General features: G+C 44.7%; 1 long non-coding RNA gene across 2 annotated transcripts in view; it reads left to right on the top strand.

The window, feature by feature from the left end:
* Window positions 1–19,158, top strand: part of LOC135412331 (uncharacterized) — a 274,161-nt gene that overhangs the window by 176,414 nt on the left and 78,589 nt on the right. For both annotated transcript variants that reach the window (XR_010429581.1, XR_010429582.1), the window contains one exon: window positions 13,815–13,928. This is a non-coding gene — a long non-coding RNA (uncharacterized LOC135412331). The remainder of the gene's footprint in view (window positions 1–13,814; window positions 13,929–19,158) is intronic.

Below are 19,158 nucleotides of genomic sequence, written 5' to 3'. Positions count from 1 at the left end.
AGTTCTCAGCTGCACCATGGGATAAAGCTGCTGATCCCTTTTATCCCCTTCTGGGAGTAGTATTAATAGTATATTCATTTTTGTTCCATTTATAATTCATTACTGCCCAGTTATTTGGATTTACTTGTGTTAAAAGGCATAACGAGACAAAAACTTAGCTGGTTATGAGCCCAGGGAGGAGGGGAAGGCTCTTCCCCTCCCTCAGTCCCTGTCTTGCCTCCAGGGCTGGTGGGAGCAGCCAGCCAAGGCTGAGTTTGCAGGGTGAGCAGTGGAGAAGGGAGGTCACTTTGTCCCTGGTCTGTGAAGCTTTGGAGGTCACCATTGCTTTTGTGGCTGTTGCCTCCAAACCCATAGGAAGAGCTGTGCCAATTCTGTCCAGACTGGCGTATCCTTGGACTGCTGCACCTAAATCTCACTGAATTTAACTGCAAATCAAGCTCCTGTGGGTGTTTAAAATCCCTCCATGCAACTAAAATATTTATACTAAACAGAAAGGAGCGTGCATTCTAAATAAAAAATTTCTCCTTATTGTTTTAACCTCCCACTTCCCCCCCCTCCCCGCTCTGTTGTTTTTATCTGCTCATAGTCACGTAAGTCCTGGCTCTCCTCTGGGCATTGCAGGTTCAGGGCCAGAGGGTCTGCTCTGCCCACAGCACACGCTCCAGGAGAGGCCCAGATGTTCGGAGGGGAGGGAAAAAAAAAAACCAAACCCCAAGAACAACAAAAAACCCTGTGGTTTTTAAACCACCTTTACGCTTTCCTGCTCCTGGGGCCAGCCCCCTGCATAAGATAAAACAGCCTGGAGTCTGCTTTATCTCACCCCCAGCTGCCCACCATCCCGGGGGACGCTCTGGCAGAAGGGCTCAGCCGGACATGGCAGCTCCATGCGCCTCGTCCTCGGCACCTGGGGAGGGTGCCCAGGGAGGGAACTGTCATGGGACCAGTCCCACCGGGACCTCTGTGGCCAGGACTCAGCCCGTGGCCAGTTGGGTTGGGTTTTCCTGTCTGTTTGCTTTGCATGAAGCAGCTGGGGCCAGTGCTGGGCTGTGCAGTCCAAGGTGCTCTGCTGTTTTATTTATTTTATATTTAATTATTTTTTTCCTCTAAGCCGTCAGGCTGCTGCCCCAGTAAACTGTGGCTTTGTGTTCCCTCCAGGGACCCTGTTTACACCAGGACAGGATCCAGTAGATTCCTTCTATGGTTTGGCCCAAGTAGGAGCACACTCGCTCTCGCAGATGGTGCTGGTGCCCCCCCACCTCCCTGTTACAGTTTTTTTAGCTGGCTTAAATTAGCTGCTGATAGAGGTCTGGACAGGTCAGTCTGGACACTCACATCCCAAATATTCTTTTGGGAAATGGTCTAAAATATAGGCAGGAAGTTTTATTTTGCAGATAGACCCATGCAGAGTTCAGCAGACAGAGATGCACAGATGGACACATCAGTCAGACTTTGATCCTGAAAGCTCCCGGTCTTTGAAGGACTTTTTCTGTGAGATTCCTAGCCTCAGCCATCCCTCTCACCCTGCCTTGACCCAATCACTCCCTTCCCAAAGGGCTTTTGCAGATGTAGAGCCAGAGTTGTAGATGTAGATTTGTAGATGCAGAGCTGGTGGGCTCCCAGGAGGAGAAATCCCAGATTACTAAGGGATGCACTGTGGGTTACCCAACTGTAGCTCCCCTGCTTTTCATTCAACACCCAGAATGGCCTTTCTGAAGCTCATGGAGCCTCTTGGGAAGAGGTTTTCATATGGTACTTGCTGTGTGGCTCCATAATTTTGTTGTTTCATTTTTGCACTGTAGTGGACCAGAGGGTAATGCAGTACCAAAGGCTCATCTTCTGGACATAATAGCTACTCAGGATCAGTACTGGTAATAAGTATTAGAAATATATTTTCTGTTGAATTTTATATTCAGTATTTCCAATGGAACTTTATTTGCTCTCCAGTAGGACAAAAATGACAATATTTAGGCCCAAATACTTTCCAAACTTCTTTAGTACTCTGGGCTGGATACTGATCTTCACTGGTAATATTTGGACTCTCTCCCCTGTTTTTGGAAGAGTTACCCAGTATTTGGTTGAGCATAAATGAGATGAGAGCTTAGCTGTATCCTGTAAAATGTCTTAACATGTCCTGTTTTTATCTTATCTTCTTTAAGTAAGTAATTGCCTTTGCTATGAATTAGGTGGGAGAAGCACATCACAGTGTAGGTACATGATTTTTTTCCTTTTCTTTGTTTTCCTCCAAAACTCACAACTTAAACCAAAGAGGGGCAAAGCCAGGTCTGGACCCCACACCTCATTAGCGGTGCACTTGTCTGACTCTGCAAAAAAGGCCAAAATTGGAGGCCAGCAGCCCATCCCAGAGTGTGGTGCTGGTGCTTTTTCACTCACCCAAATGTGGGAGCAGCGCTTGCACTCAAATTTGTGCTTTGCTTTTGTCCTTGCCACCACTTTTAATGGCACAGGGAGCAGGTGGCGCACGGAGGAATTATACAGTCATCGGCACTGCTAGCAAGTGCCCTCCCCTTCTGAAACACAGCACCTCTTGACTTTGTCCACCTCTTTGGTATGTCTTTGGGGTCTAATGTATTTCTGAAAGGGGACAGAGACCCTTAGAGGGCGGGGGAGAGGGGGCAGGGAAGCTGCTGGCAGCCCCTCTAACAGGAGCACGGTTTGCAACCCCATTCACAGACATTGTCTGGCATTGTTGTACCAGACACGCTCCATTCATGGCCCCTCTCTTGTCCCTTTTCAGCAAGTGCCCAGTGGTCCTGCTCTGTTTGTCGGCAAGAATGAGCTGCCGGGAGGAGGAATGTTTCCCAGACGGGGGGTGAGAAGGTCAGTCTGGACCTCTGGACATTTGCGGCGCGGGCTCGCAGCCGTGGCATGTGAAAGCAGGGAGATCCTTTGAGGGCCTGACGGCCGTTTGTTTGGATATGTGCAATTCAGATCCTGAGATTAGCTGTCAGGTCATCTGCTGTGAAATCCATTATGAAAAACACCCGGAAACCGATGCTTGACTTGAAATCCTTAGTTTGCTAAATTGCAGAAATTATCTTTCGCAGCCTTTGTCAGCTCCGTACAGAGGTATTATATATTTATACACGCGCACATATGAAATAATGTTTGCAGTAATGCCTCATGCAAAATGCTAGTTGAGTAAATCTGTCACTGAAACTTCAATTCCAGATTACTACACTCCAAGATCTGCTATTATCGGTGAAAACACATCTTTAGAAAGTTCACAACAGTCTGAAGTAGATGAGCTATTGAAATGCAATAGAAAATCTACCCCTTACAGATTAGTCAAACAATGAATGTAGTCCTGCACGTAAACATTGTCTAACTGTATTGGCAGGGTAAATGGTTCCTGATTTACTGCTGCAGGGATAGGTGGCATTTCCTCAGACTGTGAATACAAATATCAATTATCTCGAGGAAAAATACATTTCTACTCCGTGAACGTGGTCAAGTGATTCAAATGCCGGTAACAAATCAGTCAATTCTCAAATTATTAAACATTTCCAATATTATTATTAATCTCTGGTTGCAACAGAGTACAATTTGCCAGAAAATAAATCCTTGGTAGATCTCGGAGTACTTGAAAAAGTAGTTTTAATCTGTGGACATCCTGGAAAGGCACAACTGAGCAAGGGAGATCAAAGAGGAATGAAGAGTCTGTTTTTTTGGATTTCAGAGATATCCTTTTGTGGTGGTGGCTGCTGTTCCCTCCCTCTGTGTTTTCCTCCTGCACGTTGCCTTGTGTGCATTATGGATTTGTGCAGTAATAACCATATTTACCTTTGCAGTCATTTGAATGGAGCAGCAAAGCATGAACTCCTGTAGGAGAAGAGATAAAAGAGGGAAGCAGAGGGATGCAGGTGTTTCTCTGCTCTCTCAATGAGGAGAGGTTTCTGCTCCATCTGCAAAGTATTTCCATGTCTTCCGCATGATCTTCTCAAAGGATGATCTCAGTCCAGTGTGTTTTGATGGAAATATCTGAGGGACATGGAGAAAGACATGGAGAAAGGAAGGATTTAGGTTTGTGGTAGGTGGAAAATTTAGATGTTTTAGTCGAACCCATTGGAATCTTTACCGAGGTGGTTTTAAATTTTAATGCCCTCCCAAAAGACCCTTGGTGCCAACTCAGCGTACTTACTATGTGCTCATACACACAGAGAGCAGATTTCTCCAGTATCTCTTCTTAGAATATCAGCTTCATCTCAAACCAGCTTCAGGCCCAAGCAAAAGAAACTGGTATCAAAAAAGACCATCGAACCAGTGACACCGTGGCTGGAGGGTGCAGGAAATGCTCTTGGTGGGAATGTGATCACGGATTCGGTCCAGCCCCAGCACAAGCAGATTGCTCAAGTCACGGATGAGCATGTCACCATTGTACTTTTTTATTTGCATAAAACAATTATCCCATGGACAGGAGCTTCGGAGTTGTCTAGACAACATGCTTTCGATGGTATCACTGACCTCAGACACACTGGGCTGGCTCTAAATTAGCAATGAGCAGGGCTGGAGGGATGTATTATGGTAGTTATAAACCATAAGAAGGTATTTAAATAGATAGATAAGACACATGCAAATCTTTTCATTGCCATGACAACCATCTTGATATAGGTTTTCCATACGTAGCAAGAACAGCAGAGCGAAAAGGCACTGGAAAAATAGCAAGAACCTGTAATGATAATGAACCCTGACAGTGTATTAGTCTAGATTTTGGTCACTTATTAACTCTTAATAGAATACAAACTTCTATAGTAATACAGTGTTCATTGGGTCAGGGAGCAATTACTTCTAAACCTTTGCTATAAGGATCTCTGCTATATGGCTATACCTAATGTACCAATTCTTCACAAATTGATCTGACTGATTAAAAAACACTTTGCTATTAGATGTAAATTGCTTAGCTGCTCAAAAGCGCTTCGCGGGGACGGGTTGCACAAAGCATGAAAATATGTCATTTATGGACATCTCTATATTTCCCTCCTGGTTTTATTGGCCGGGCGAGGAGTCTCGTAAATCTGAATTCCCGGATAATTGTCATGTAATAGCTGGGACCGCCAGTTTCCGAAGGGAAACGCAGGGCAACCCCCAACACGTGTGTACCCCCTCCATACACCACCTGTCTGGGCAGACCTGAGCTGGGTGTTTATTCCTTTTTTGTTCTTCCTTCATTTCTTCGAAGTGCAAAACCACTTCTAAGTGGTTTGAAGGCCAGCTCACGGCTCTAATGATGCCTCCTGTGGCCAGCAAGGGTCCCCTCCAGCAGTGTCTTTCTCAGATAGATGCACAGGATGAAAGCAGCTGCCAGAGCTCGGACCTGGAGGCGCCTTGTCCAACCTGTCTGAGTCCTCTGCCTGTTCTTGCTTAGCCCAGGGATGCTGGGGTGCGGGTGGCCAAGTGGGAAGGACACAGACATGCTACCCCGCTTCAAACAGTTTTCTCCACAGATCAAATGCATCAGGAGTGACTGGGGTCTTGGGAAATGAATTAGGGTTAACCTTGCAGGGCTTTTTTTTTGTTGTTGTTTTTTTCCTTCATGGTAGTGAAGATGCTTAAGCTGAGGGGTGACCTAATTGTGGCTTTCCAGTACCTGGAAGGAGCCTAGAAGAAAGAGGGAGAGGGAATTTTTTTGCAAGAGCATATAGTGACAGGACAAGGGGGAATGGCTTCAAACTGAAAGAGAGTAGGTTTAGATTAGATATTAGGAAGAAATCCTTTACTGTGAGGGTGGTGAGGCCCTGGTACAGGTTGCCCAGAGAAGTTGTAAGTGCCTCATCCCTGGCAGTGTTCAAGGCCATGCTGAATGGAACCTGGGGTAGTGGGAGGTGTCCCTGTCCATGGCAGGGACTTGGAATGAGATGTGCTTTAAGGTCCCTTCCAACCCAAACTATTCTATGATTCCGTGCAGTTGTAGGGACAACCCTGTTGCAAAGTAATTCCTTGTTACCTCTGCTTGCCCAGCCTGTGATGGATGGTTATGTTGTGTCAGGGTGTTTGGAGGTGGATGGCCCACACCATGCTTTCACATTACCCTGTTTCCTTCCACCCCAGCTACAGTGGGATACCCCCCTTTCCCAGCCTGGCTCTGGATTCAGGGGAATCTGTCACAGCCTCTATGCTGTCTCCTGTCACCACCATCCGCTGCCTCCTTGGTCTCATACCCCACATAAAAGCCTTGTTGTCTTTGTCAGAGCCTTCCTAAAATGCTGTCCTTTGGTTTATGCTCTCAGGTAATAATTTTGGGCTTTGATGGTGCAGCTCCCCACGACACTCACACGAAGCTTCCTCCTTCTAATTCCTTTTGGGCAGTGACTCCTCCAAGCCCTTGAAGACGACAAGGCAGGTAGGATGCAGTGACAACTGCTCCTTATTTGAGCTGCAGCCATCTCGCCACAGCCTTGTGTTACCTCTCTGCCCAACTTGTAAGGCAGGCAGGAAGCAGTTTGGGTGGGCCCCATCCTGTCCTCCCGCAATGTGCAGCACCGAGCACAGCAGCTCCGACCAAAACCCTGCGGGTGATACCGTGGTGCAGAGAATAATTAAAAAGCTGCACTCGTTTCCCAGATGAGATACACTCCTGTAGTGTGTAAATCAGTCACAGTCCTGGAGGAATAATCCAGGCGGGATAATTGTGCAGGGGAAAGGCCCCAGACGTGATAGGGGTTTGCATTAGCGATGCCTTTTCATCCATCTGTCTTTTGACCAGAGCTAGAGAGGGCCAGAATTTGACTTATAAGGATGTTTTGATCAACTGATTATTTCAGTGACAGAGCTCCTGAAGTACAAGCTCCTGAAAATACCTTATTTGTGTACAGGAGCAGCTAGGAGCCAGGGACTGAAAGGTTTCCTTCTTCAAAGATTAATCTGTTTAGGATCTACCGGTTCCCTTATAATCCTGGAGAATTCAACCGTCAGCTTGGCTGGGGGAAATATTTCACCTTGACTGTTTATCCACTGAGTACAGTGGAAGCAGAAACAGGACAAAGAAGAATCTGGCTCAGAGCAGGCATTAAATTATATAGTTTATTGGGATGCTGCTGTTATTGATTAATTAGGCTGAAGAGAAACTGGAGATCCCTGATCATGGTCTGAGCATGATTGTGCTGTTCGAGTGTGTCAGGAGCCCTGTCAGACACCTGCAACACATATCTCACTTTTTGGTGTCATTTGGGAGGGTTAAAGATGGGGAAAATGGCTGGTACCAACAAGGATCCCAAGAATGAATGTGAAAGCAATGCAAGAGCAAATATATTTGTCCTGCAGTCAAATGCTTTTTACAAGTCCTGTGTAACTACGCTGCCAAAAGGTGTATTCCACAGTTTAGAAAAGGCACTTTGGTGCTGTGGAGGAGAAAGCATCTATGACAGAGTCCACCTATGTATTTTCCTTTTTAAGATCATCTAAACTTTATTGAAGACTAAGCACAGAACTGAAAATTGTTGGTATTAACACTCTAGGGCATCCTGTGTACTGAAGAGTCAATTTCTTATCCTGAATACGTGTTCTGGCTGACAAATTTTGGGGTGTTATTTTGCCTTCTAGATATTCAGATGTTCTATGGACATCTGGGAATTTAATTAACAGCTTTTGCATGTATTTAGAGCAAAGTAAACTTTCCTGGAGCCTCGTGTTGGTGGGGAGAAATCTTATTTATGAACACTGGCACCTGTCATGTTAATTTGTACAAAGTTTTTGATTTATCCTAAAAGAACACATTACACAGTGGATTTGGAGGAGTTAAAGGGAACCTGCAGGGTGACTTTAATCTTTATATCTTTATATACTTGAGGGCATTTTACTGCACCTCTGCACTGCTTTCACTACACAATCATTTTCTGCTTTAGAAATGTAGCCATTTGGATCAATAGTTGCAGTACAATATATGGTGCTTCTGATGGGAGCCTCACAGGACACCTAAGAAGCACCGTGGTAATTTCACAAAACGCTTGGCTACACTCTGAAATATATTTTAAAAGCAGAAGTTGGCAAAACATACACTGTGCAAAATTACAAGAGCCCTAATGAAATTGTGCTTACTCTATTTACTTTTATTAGAACTGGATTAGGAAAAATAGGATGTAAAGGGATGTTCCTTGCTTGAAACGTGGGTGTTTCAATGGGAAGCTCTAAATATTAAGGACTGGGCTGTCTGCATTTATTGTAGCAGCAGTTTTAAACTCCCGTGGAACGTGTTGGCTTGTTTGGAGGGATTTTTGAAGGGGAAGATTTCTTGCTGATGTGATAAGCATGTGTTTGCTGGGCTTGATTTAAACTAAAGCAGAAATAAAAAAGGGTGTTTGGAGAGACATTTACTCACAGAACAAAAAAAAACACAAACCAAAAAGAGGATCTAAAAATACACGTCCCTTAAAGCGTTAACAAACGTATCCTGCACATTGCAGATTTTACAGTAAATTCTTTATCTATAAACAAACCGGGTTATCACAGCTGTTTATTGTACTGCTAGCCCTGATCCTAACCTTTATGTCTTTATTGCTTACATACCATTCCCTTGTTTATATGTCTGTACCAGCCTGTGCCCTTGAACTTGGCCCCGGCGAGCCCTGACCCGGCGCGCTCGCTCGCTCACGCGGGTCATGTCGGCGATCACTAAATGGGAGACGGGGCTGGCGGGCGGCCCACGGGCAATTAACACACTGCCAGAGCCCTGCCAGCACGGCTGGAGGGACAGACCACCGGCCATGGGCGGTGGGTTACAACAGGGACAGGAAGAAACAGTAAGGTGAGAGGGCAGACAGGATCCCCCTTGGAAGGTGTTTTGGCCGCGGTGTGTGATGCCAGCTGTGTGACGCTCACCAGCGCCCAGCAAACCTGCCTGGAAAGCAGCCCTGGGGGCTACACTAGGAGGGGGTGATGCCTCACCACTACAAAACCATCAAAGCCCCCTCCTCTTCCAGCTGGGGCCTTGGCGGCGCATCAGAAATGAGAGGGGAGCCGTGTGCTCTTCTGCTGTTCCTGCCCCCCCCCCCCCCCCCCCCCGCCGCTGCTGAGAAGCTGAGAGCCAGGCGTGCCTTGTTCTGGTAACTCAGCAAAGTTTGGGGTTTGTGTGGACAAACAGCCCGTGCCCTCCAGCATCTCCACCAGCAGGGTTTGAAGGGCAGGACAGAGCAGGCAGTGCAGGGAAAAGCAGGGGCAGGGATGTGGTTTGGAAGATCTGCCTTCAGATCACTGATAAACTTCAACCGTGAGCCAAAAAGTACTTTAAACACACCCCCCACCCCGATGTCCTACATGCTGGGTTTTAGGGTGTGAAAGACTTGGCTCAGCTCAGTGTGCTGTGTCACAGTGTTCCCCATCAGGACTACAGCTGGGGCACGCTGTGGGATGAGCCCAAGAGATGGACTGTCCGAAATGTGGGCAGCACCAAACATGCTGGGGTGGAGCAGTGTCAGTGTGTGCAGGGAGCCTTCCTCACCACCCCTCAGGAGCATCGGGCTGGGTTTGGTTTCAGCTAGTCAAACTGGCTCTCCACTTGGAACAAACCTCCTGGTGCAAACATCTCCGGGTCTGAATCAAATCCTTCATTTGCTACTAAAAATAATGGCGATGAATGGAGGAATTCACAAATCCTCCCAGGGAAAGGAAATTATGATCCCATTAACCTACATTACAGCCATCACCATTAAGAGATACCATTAACCTGCAGTTCCCACACTGGCTTATCTGAGATACTACAGTCATCCCTGTAATTCTGGAGATGCTACAGCCATCCCTGTAATTGTGTGGTAACTCTTGGCAAACGCTGACTTTTTAATAGGCAGTATTGCAGCCAAGTACTTTGTCGGATTATAAACCCCAATCCACGTAGCCTTTCATGAGTGTTTTGGCTGCTCAGGCAAAAGCCTGTCTCAAACCACGCTTGGGATGAGAGCTCCAGAACAGGATTGGGTCCCCTGCCATCTGAAATGATAGGATTTTTACTACCTCACAAGGTCATGAGCAGTCATAATCGATCAATACAGAGGATGACGGGAGTATCAAGAGTTTTAATGACATAACAGCGTGTTTCAGGAGTTGTTGTTTCACTTTCCAAAGTAACATATAGATTTTCAGTGGCTTTTCTTCACACATTTACTGATATTCAGCCACCAAAGTGCTCTTGAGTACCCATATTTGGTGTATGAGTTTAACTCAGTCCTGCTAGTTGGAGAATTGGAATGTTGTTTTTTTATATATATATATATTTACAAACACATGGTCAATATCCTATTTCCTAATCTGTTCTACTTACTTTACACATTTAGGCTCTGATTGCAAACACTGATTCTGTTAAATTTAGTAATCAAATTTTCATATATTCAGAAGCTTGAATTTTCCTCAGCTTTTTACTTTGTGTTCTCCTGCTTAACAGCCAAAAATTTTGTTTTGTTTTATTCCTGTGGGGGTTTTTGGGTTTGTTTCTTCCCACAGAGGAAAGAAATGCAGGGAAGTCAGTGTGGTTTTGCAGTAAAGGAGCTGGAGGGATCCTCAGGACTCATAACTGGACTTACTTTAGGTTCTTTGTTTGTCCATAAACTAAATTCAATCCTTATGCCTCAGTTTCCCACCTGTAAGATAGTGGTGAGGCATTACACTCATGAGTAACATTAAGATATATTCAGTATTTGTGTGCTGTTCTCAGGCTGAAAAAGGATAGTTTCAGAGAAAGCTGATGTTGGAAATGGGCTGTTGGGCATCCACAAATCTCTCATGGTCTTAATTGTGGTGCCCAGGGGAAGAAACTCTCCCTTTCCTTCCACACCAGGTCAAAAAGCAGTTGAAAAGCTCTTGGTAACATCACCAAAGCAAAAGGTCTTGGGGAGCTTCAGGTCTGAAAATCAACCAGACAACATGAGGACAGAGTCCTACAACCTTGGCCTCTGTTGCCACACTTGAAAAAAGGCAATAAATACTGTTTCTGACTAAGTGTGCTCCCTGCAGAGCTGCTAACTATCCTTCCCACTTGCCTAAGGGTTAACTGAGCCCTAAGAATGTGGTTGATATATTATCATAGCCCTGATGAAGTCATCAAAGAGTTCGTAAAAATGTGCAGTTCTCATACCCTTCTGTGAGAGATTTTAGAGGTTTTTTTCCCTACCCTTGCAGGTTGTCTCTTTATAAAAGTAATTTCTCAGAAACATTCTCAAATCTAAAAATAAGCGAATCCGTCTGTTAAAGGCTACGGTAAAGCAGAACCTTTTTTTTCATAGGTTAAAAAAACACACACCAAACAAACCCAAGTAATAAGATGTATAATTATGTAACGAGAAGTCTGATTTGTGAAAAATGCTGTTGTGGCTTGTGATTCCACATGAAATGGTCCAGTCTCAGAATAAAAATTGTTGGATGCTGACATGTAGTGATGTGCAAACTCCCCTGCCTGAGCTGAGTATATTTCTAACTTTGCTCTAATTATCAATCACTTGATTCATGTCAGACCACTCACATTTAAATCAAGTTTTTGTGCTATTTAGACAGGTACTCTGTAAACACAGGGAGAAGAGATGGTTTCTGGAATGACTGGGAATGGCTGCCTGAGTGGCTGTCAGGAGTCCATGTTCTGTATGAACAAATTAAAAGCAGGAGTCTTTCATGCTAAATTTGTATGGCCCTCTGCACAAATTGCCCAATTTATTTAAGTATTTTCTGGTGGCGAGATGTTTTGGGTCACGAGGGTTGATAAGAAGCATTAAATAAAACACTGCAAGTCGAATTTAAGGATAAAATGAAATTCTCTCTGTGTTGGGTTTGATGTTCTTAATATAATCCCTGGTGGACAGTAGTCTGCATTACAAAACCTTCACACATAATTTGGCACAGTTTGGATGATTTGCAATCTCTCCCTCGCTCTCTCTGCAGAGGATGCCCTGAGCAGATCCTGTGTGGAGGCTGGGTGACCTCTCCTCTCTCAGGAGGGTGGTCTCCTCAGGTCACTGTTCAGGTCATTTCTGCAGCAGAGTAAGGAAGCTTTGACTGTTCCTTCTCTTGTGTGGGTAAACAGAGGGCTTCCATTTCGAGCACTACCGGTCCCTAACCTTCAGAAGCTCAGCAGTCACCGAGGGGGATGGGGAAGAGATGCCAAAAGAAAGTGCAGAGCAAAGAATGTAAAGAATTTTGCTTATCTGTGACAAGTTTCTAAGCGTGTTTGATTATGGTAATAAGGATACCTCATTAACAAAGGATTTTAAAGGCATGTACACCATTGATAATCAGCCCTGGCCAAAGTACATTGTACATTTTTAACTTTTTTTTTTCCTCCCAAGGGGATATGTTTGAAATACAGCAGCACCTTAGTTAAAATGTGGAATTTCACTCGGTGCAGGAGGGTGGGGCTGTGGCAGCCAAGGAAGGAGCCCTATCTACCTAAGATAAAGTCCCCATCACCAAGAGATGACTGTAAAACATGCACAATTCCCAATCCTTAAAACTCTCCCTAATTGCAAATCTCCTCGTTGTTTTAACTTATCTCTGCCAGTGCTGTGCTGAATTAGTGCTTTGGAGTCCCTGAATGGCATCAAGGGAAGAGAAGAGGAAAGGAAGGATGGGAATGAGAGCCAATGAGAAACAGGAGAAAGCAAGATAGCCAGAGAAAAGGAAAGGGGATGGGTGTTAAGTGTAATTGCCCTTTGGCTTCCTGTGAAATTGTAAAAGCTTTTTTGAACACCCTTGCTGAACCAGCCACGCTGATGTTTTCTGCACCCCTGCTGCATGGGAGGGATCTGGTGCTGGCGGGGAGGGGGGAAAAGGAAAGAAAAGGTTCAGCAAGTTTTCCTCCTCTGTTCAGACAATTTCTGGTGTGTGTCTTGCTGAAAACTGGCTGAGTGAATGTCCCCCCCCACCAGCCTCTGCACTGATCTCTGTGTTAGATCCCTTAACCGTCTCCCCCCCAGACCCAGTTCCCCACTTGTGGGTGGGAGATCCACCACCTCTGTGATCACCCCTTTTTAGGCCAGTCTGGCACTGTAGCAGGCAGTTTTTTCACCAACAAGCACTCTGTGGGAATTTACTCCAGCTCCACCTGATACCTGGAGTATTCCTATTTTGGCATCCTTATCTCCTAATGAGTTTATAATCTAGAACAGAACAGTACCCCTGCTGTTCTCCTGCCTTCTTATCAAATGATTTCACAATCAGATGCATTCAGAGCTGCTTCTGGCCCCGTGTGGGTTCCTCTATGGGCACTTTTCTCAGCAGGAATGGACCTGAGCAGAAATTTTGTGTTGTGTCAAACAGGAGAAAAATGAAACCCACCTATGCACGGCGCTCTTGCAGCTTGTTCCAGGTCTAACACTGGAGTGCTGGCTGCCCAGCTCTAAATGTGGATATAACTTAGTATTTCTTCTTCTAGTGCCTTTGGGTTGAAGAAAGCATTTTGACATCCACACACTTCTAATAAACTAAAGCCGTAACGAGGCTTTTTCTATTTGTATTGCTCTTTTGTTGTCTCCTATGCGCATTTACCATTGATTTTTGCCAAACTCCCCTATACTGTAACTGTGCAGTTATAAACTGGTGTTATTGAGGGGAACTGAGGAGGGAAAGGATTGCCATAAAATTACTGGCTGCAAACAAACACTGCAGCTCTATTTGGGTGTTTCTCAGAAACACCTGGAGATTATTGCATACAACCTTCCTAATCAGTAAATCAGCCAACCACTGATTGTTTCCTTAGCCACATCAGGCACAAATGGAACAGCTGTTTAATTTACCTTTTTTTTTATGGTAGAAAATTCATATCCTGAATCATCGATATCTTTATTTTGCAACATGCTGACATTAATTTTTTTCTTTTCTCTCAGTGTTGCTGTAAAAGACAGGAGGATCTGTGTGTGCGTTCGAGGTGCGGCCTGATGTGATCCTTCAGGGTGGAAACCTGCATGGAAACCAAGCAAAACACTCTGGAGCTTTCCCAAGTAAGTTGGGACATCCTTTCAAATCCAAGGGTTGGGTGAGGGGGGACACTTGCTAACGTGAGCAGGAACTGAAGGAGCCAAGGCTTTGCAAGCTCTAGAAACTCTAAAGTAAATGGCTTTGGTTGGCTTGAGACTGTGCAACAGCCAGCTACAACTGAATGCTTTATTGCTGTCTGGAAGTGTTTATTTTCTGAACATAAATTCAAGGGACAGATTCAAGGCATGTCTAGAAATAAAGCATATCATCATGTGAGCTAAGCTGACAAGGACAATTTACTGTACCCTGCATTCGTTCTGGGCCAATCGGAAGAGAAGAGGCTATTAACATCCTGAAATTCCCGCTGTTCGGCTCTCCCTGTCCCTTCACTGAACTCAGGAATGGCATGTATTAACCCCTTGAGGGCCTCCCGTGCACATCCGAAGAAGGGACACTTGTTTAGGCCCGGTAGACATGTGCAGTATGTCCAGCTCTTATTGACAGCAGCAGCAAACTGCTTTAAGAGCCGTGACACGGGCTGCGCTGTCTGGAGGCCCAGCACAGGGTTAACGTCTGTCCTAGAGGCAGTTTTCGGTGCTGTGGATGAGCATTGACTTACTCTGTTTAAATACGAGAGTTCACTGGTCAGCTTGACCTTGAATTCTCTTGCAAAGACAGGAACAAGTTGACATACTGTTCGTGTTTTCAGTGGCTGCAAAGTTCAGGGAACACAATGCAACTGCAGCTCACATGCCGTGAGCATCACTTAGAGAAGAGAAGGGAAAGTTCATTTCCTACTTTTTAAATCCCGCCAGCAAGAAAAGTAACAAAACCAGAAGAGAGTCAGAAGGTAAAACATAAAGGGCACAGCAGCAGATATTGCAGAGGAAAGGTGCCATTCACAGTCAGGAATGTGTTATAATAAAATCCACAAGCAAAAGTCCACAGAGGACTGTTTGCATAGCAGCATTACAATATCTACATGTGTAAATAGAGGGAACAGCCTTTAAATCTACGTTACAGCAGCAACTGTTGGGTCTTTTGCCTGCAGACACACTGCTTGAAGTGTTCCTCCTGACTTAGTGGATGTCCTTGTATAGGACAGCACAATCAGCCCCATTGCAACATTGCAGCTGAGGGAAACATGTTACTCTGGTTCCGAATAGGAATATTCTGTGTACAGCACTGCAGAAGGGCAGTGCATTTAACTGGTCTCCAGCTCCTTCTTTTTGTCCTATCCCCTCTCTGCGTGGTAGAGGGTACAGATTCAGCACAGCAGCTCATTCCTGTCCCTTGTTCCCAGTGAAAAGCACATCTCCGCACCTCCTTCTGGAGGAAGTGAGGAAAATATAAGCTGGATCCTCATGGAGTGCGTGGGGTCAGGGAAGCCCGAAGAGAAAACTCCTTATCGACTTTCCTAGGTTTTCTTTTAAATCAAGGCAGGCTCACTTGAAGCCTGGTAAGGCTGAAGGCACAGCACACCCAGGCACTCCTGCAGCTGCAGACCTGGAGAGGCAGGAGCAGGAGTAGCCGCTGGATCCTGGGTCATGGTCAGTCCCTCAGACAGCTTCTCTGTTTGTTTATCACTGTGCCTGAGAACACACCAAGTAAGTCCACACATATTAAAAACACACACACTCCCCCCGCAGTTTGGTCCCATTTTTCATGTGGGCCTTAGTCATTCCTCTGCATTTTGGCACAGAGTTGTGCAGCAGGCTCTCTCTGCTATATTGGCACAATGTTCACAGCTGGAATAAAAATATTTGTTCTTCTGCCTTCTCCCAAGTCACTTGGGCTCTCTTCTCCCACTGAGGAGCCTGTGTCATTCATTCCCTGGCAGTACACAGGGCTTAAGTATTGCAACCTTCAGTACTAGACCAGAATAATATAAGAACCACAAAGAATCATTTATCTGGCATGACATATTTTATGCTCTTGTGTAAGTTTTCCTAAGGGAATTCTGAATGTCCTCCTGGGTGACTGTAAAGACACCAAGGACTCAAAGTCATGGGCATCATCTTTATTACAAGCCCTAAAACACTCAGCACCAAGACAAAGCTGAGTGATTTTAACTTTTCTGAAATTAAGAGACTATATTGTGTCACCAAAGTCCTTCCACAGATCCCTTTAAGAGCAGAGTGGTTTGGGGCTGAAAGGATCCTTGTACTGAAATTGATCTTAATCTTCTATTACTATAGAAATGTTTCTGTGCTTTAAAAATACACTCCCCATTTCTTACTTTCAGACTACCCTAATCTCAAATTAGCCTTCTGAGCAAAGGTCAGGAGTGCAAGAGTGCAAGTCTTACTGGTTCAATTAAAGGAAATAAGACAAAATCAGACAGGCTATTGCAGAAGTCTTTGTCAACAACTTCCTGAATGCTGAGAGGCTGTTCAGGCATAAGCTGTCTATACTGCCAGATAATGCTGTTATTAGAAACACATTAGTGTAAGAAATTAAAAAAAAATAAAATAAAAGAGATATACATGGCTAATAGATGCATTCATCTTGTGGCTTTCACAGTAAAAGTCTCAGACTAGTGCTTGTGATTAATTATTAATGTTTGTCATCTTGTTCCTTTTTTTGGTGTGTTTACAACTTAGCCTTGCCTCTCTATTTTTTTCCAAGCCACTTGCACATAACAAAGCCCAGATAACTACACTAGTAGCTGTCGTGCTGTTACTCGCTTTAATAATGTCCTTAATAATGATGAAATGTTAAGTATAATGTACCAATAAATATTTTGGAGTCAGGGAACTGGCAGGTACGTGGGGAAGGCACTTTGTGTTAACAGTTGATATACTGTTGTTGCACTTATGAAAACTGCGTTTAATGCGTTTGCGTAAAGATCCTCTTTTTAAAATCATTTTCCTTTCTTCCTTTCCTTTTTTTTTTTTTTTTTGGTTGTGTCCTTGTGCCTGAACATTTGACCCTGGGGGAGTAGGATGGAAAGATTGTTTAAACAGCAGAGAATTGTTTATTTCAATTTTCTCCCTCTTTTTTCCCCCTTTTCAGTTCTCTTTACAGGTAAATCACTTGCGATATGGGAGAATCTCAGAAAGTTCAGAGGTTTTGGGGCAGGAAACGCCTCCCCTCCCCCCGAAGTTTGGATTCAGAGCTAAATTTATCTGAATGCTGTCATTTCCCTGCTTTTCCTTCTCTACCTCCTTCACTACATTCCTCTTTCTCCCTCCCCATTCCCAGCCACCCAGATCTTATCCTTTCCTTGACCTGCAGCTCCCCCTCCCTCGCCTTCCACGGCTCTAAAATGTCCGGAGGCCTCGGCTGAAGGTGGTAGTTTCTCCTGGTGTTTTTTTTTCATTCCTGAGCTGTACTATAGCGAAAAATGCTCTGTAATCCCATGCCCTCAGAGGTTGTCTCCATCAACAGATGCTAAAAAAAGGTTTGGTGGCCCCTTAAGAGGAGAAGGCAGCAGTGCCCAGCAGAGGAGTCCAGGCTTGCTCACGCCTCGCTGGGTGCAAGTGTCTGCTGGTGATACAGCAAAGGGCTCATGCGGGTGCAAGCAATTTGTTTTAGGTAAAAGGAGTCAGAAATAGGTGTGGAAGTTCCTCCAAATTTCCATCCTGCTCCTGCTTTCTATGACACGTTCTGCACATTTGCATCACTTATCACTATCTGGAGCTGGTCTGTCCTGGTAGGGAATACACAGAGTTCAACAAGATCCTTTTCTTTTTGTTTTCCCTTTTTCTTTTGTTTTTAAATAATATAGTCTTGCACTGTGGCTATTCTAGTTTTTCACAGAAGTGGCAGGCAGCCAAAGACTGGAGTCATTATTTGCAAACTCTAAAAATAGAGTCAAGATTTATAGGAAGAAAACAGATATGTCTTGTTATAAAACCATGAATAAGGATTGGCACGAACATAACGGTTTATTCTTTTTTGATATTGGTTATTGTAAATTGCACTCTATCTTTCTGGGAGATACACTAGATAGTTCCAGTACAGAAACGTTTCCTTTACTCGAAAGTGCTGGAGAACTGCAGTTTATTTGTTGTAAAGACTTGATTATTCAAAGGAAGAGATAAGAGATGAGGTAGCCCCTGGGAATTTTGTGCATTGTTGGGGTGGACAGTTTGTTTTAAAAAAAAAGTATTAGTGATCTTCTTCTGCAGGTCACTGCTGATAAAAATTACATTCAATGTGTCTCTTTGCCCAGTGTAAAGGCGTCTCATGAGTTGCACTTCTGGTTAATACTGCTTGTTATTGTAAACCATGAACATCACATCCCTGATCTAGCTGTTGTTAATAACATTCCCTGCACTATCTCCTTCCTTGTAGGCTCTGGCAGGGCAGCAACGAAGGAAAAAAAAAAAGGGTAAAAAGAAAAAAGGAAAAAAAAAAAGGAGAAGCAGAGGCAAAAAGAGGGAGAGACTTTCACAAAGAGTTAAAAAGGCCTGATGAAATCCTTACAATGTACACCATATGGCTTGACATTTACCAGATTAGTTAAACATTTCTACTGGGGATAAATATTCCTGCACATCGATGTAAAGAAATTGCATGAGACAAGGGCACATACAGCATATTTATGCCATGGAGTAATCTTTTTTTTTTCTTTTTTTTTTTCCCCCCTCCTCCCTTCCCCTTGGCTAGCAGAATTCAGGTTACTGAATATGTAAGGGCCAAGTGTACTAAACCCAAACAAACCCTGCTCCTGTGCACTCCTGAGCTGCTGTCGATGTGGCTTCCAGCATCGCCCCAAACGCACTCAAAACCCCCAACCCCAAAAAAGTTTTGAATGAGCAATCTGTAAAAAAAATACCAAACCCCAACTCTGTGGAGAGGCTGAAACATTAAAGTTTGTCAGAATCTATTTGAGCACTCGGGTTACCCGTGGAGCGATGACTGTGATGGCTGCCAAGCTGATTTGAGCGGGTTGATGCAGAGGAGGTGACTGCTGGTGCCCGTGTCTGGTGTAGCCTACACCGCTCCTTGGTGAGCAGCCCTAAAGCCATAGATTTCATCTGATCTTTGCAAAGGCTAACATTTGTCTGCTGTCATTTTAGTGAGATTGATGACAGGCTGGGATAGGGGAGGAGGAGGGGGAGTGCAGCGGGATGAAGGCTGATCCCCACAGCCCTGATTGCTGGGGTCAAGTCTGCCCAGAGCTGCTGGCCCAGATGCTCTGGTCAGCTGTGGCAGTGGCAGGGAGTTGCTCCTGCACCTCTCCAGCAGGAATTGCATGGGGTTGTTACAGGAACTCAGAGGCAGAAAGGCAGCACTTTGCACCTT

Source organism: Pseudopipra pipra, chromosome 3, assembly GCF_036250125.1.
Source record: "Pseudopipra pipra isolate bDixPip1 chromosome 3, bDixPip1.hap1, whole genome shotgun sequence".
Lineage (NCBI taxonomy): Eukaryota > Metazoa > Chordata > Aves > Passeriformes > Pipridae > Pseudopipra > Pseudopipra pipra.
This window is presented reverse-complemented; position numbering and strand designations above follow the sequence as displayed.